This window comes from Pteropus alecto, unplaced genomic scaffold (assembly GCF_000325575.1).
Source record: "Pteropus alecto unplaced genomic scaffold, ASM32557v1 scaffold210, whole genome shotgun sequence".
NCBI classification, from domain to species: Eukaryota; Metazoa; Chordata; class Mammalia; order Chiroptera; family Pteropodidae; genus Pteropus; species Pteropus alecto.
The window spans coordinates 3,848,260-3,849,759 of NW_006431288.1; the positions used below are offsets into that span (position 1 = coordinate 3,848,260).

General features: G+C 49.8%; 1 pseudogene; it reads left to right on the plus strand.

The window, feature by feature from the left end:
* Window positions 1-662: 662 nt before the first annotated feature.
* LOC102892484 lies at window positions 663-918 on the plus strand (annotated as a pseudogene).
* The last annotated feature ends 582 nt before the right edge of the window (window positions 919-1,500 follow it).

Here is a 1,500-nt window from a genome sequence, read left to right on the forward strand (position 1 = left end):
GGGATGGTCTCACCACAATAAATTATGCAATCCAAAGTATACACAGGGCAGAGGTTGAGAAACCCTGGGCTAAGAAGTTTGCCTTTCTCCTGAGCACAGTAAGGTGATAATGATTTTTAAACAGAGAGTGACATAATGAAATCTAAGTTTTAGAAAGAAAATTCCAGCAAAGACGTGACATGACTAAAGAACTCAGGAGGCCACTGCAGATCTGCAGATAAGCAAGATGCCAGGAGAGGGAGTTGGAGTGGCAGTGAGACCAGGAAGAGGAAACAAATTCAGGGACTTAGGTAAGAGAGAATTGAGAGAACTGGCTGGGGTGGGGGAGGGAAGAACAGGTGTGCGGGCTCAGGTGACTGAGCAAGTGGCGATGCTACCTTTTTTTTCCCCTCTAGGCAGAAGCTGATCATGAGTTTAATAAACAGCAGAAAAATTGTATGTACTAATTACATAATTAATCAAAGAGGTGATGCTGCCGTTCAACAGCTTCTGAAGAAGAGACTCTCTTTGGCCCTTTAGGAGTCCTGGTGAGTGTAAAAACATCTCCAATGATCTGGATGTCAGCCCTGTTCCTTCCACACCACCTGCTCCCACTCTTCCTGCCACCCCCGTATGCACAGGACCACCTTTCAAGAAACCCCCTCATAGGCACGGCGACCAAGATGGCCAAGAGACTCACTGCCTTATTCAAGAATGCCTGGGCCAAGGAGCCGGTGCTGGCTGCATCATTCATCACTGGGGGCCTCGCTATAATTCTGCCCTCCGTCAGCCCCTACACCAAGCACACCAGCATGATCAACCAGGTCACATCCTACAACTATCCAGTGCCTGGTCCAAGATTATGGGAACATGCCCGATGTGCCTGGCCACCCCCAGGACCTCCAAAGCACAAGCTGGGAGTGGCTGAAGAAATTTTGAGTACCTCCACTGTCAGGAAGGAGGCCTGTCCCCCATGGCTCCTAGTAAAAATGTGAGCATAAAAAGAAAGAAAGAAAGAAAGAAAGAAAGAGAAACCCTCTCATCATGCTTTTAGGGCCCAGGAAATGTGGGCCTCTGGCTGTGCCATCTCTCTCTCCTTTGTCCTTAGAGCCCCCAACGCACCTCACCTCAGGACTCCCAAGGATCTCAGCAGACAAGCCAAAGAGCAAAGATGATCACCCTGGACCCCTGACATCCAGCACCCGTCTGCAACTTTCAGGTGATTGCAGTTCCTGTGGCCTGCAGTGGGCAGGGGGAGGGACTCCAGAAGCCCAGGCAGACTTGATCAGCACAGAGACTGAGCCTCATTACAACTCAATTGCCCCTGCCCCTTTGAACGAGCTCTGTAGACAAGGAAAGGAGCTGGGGAGAAATCTCAAGCAGTCAGTACATCAGCAGGTGAGCATATGATTTGCCCTGATTTGTGCTTGGTGCTGAGGGAGGTCCTAGAGCAGTGTAATATGTCATTCCTACCCCCACAAATATTGCAGCTAATTGGGAGGGCAAGATGAACAGGCAGAG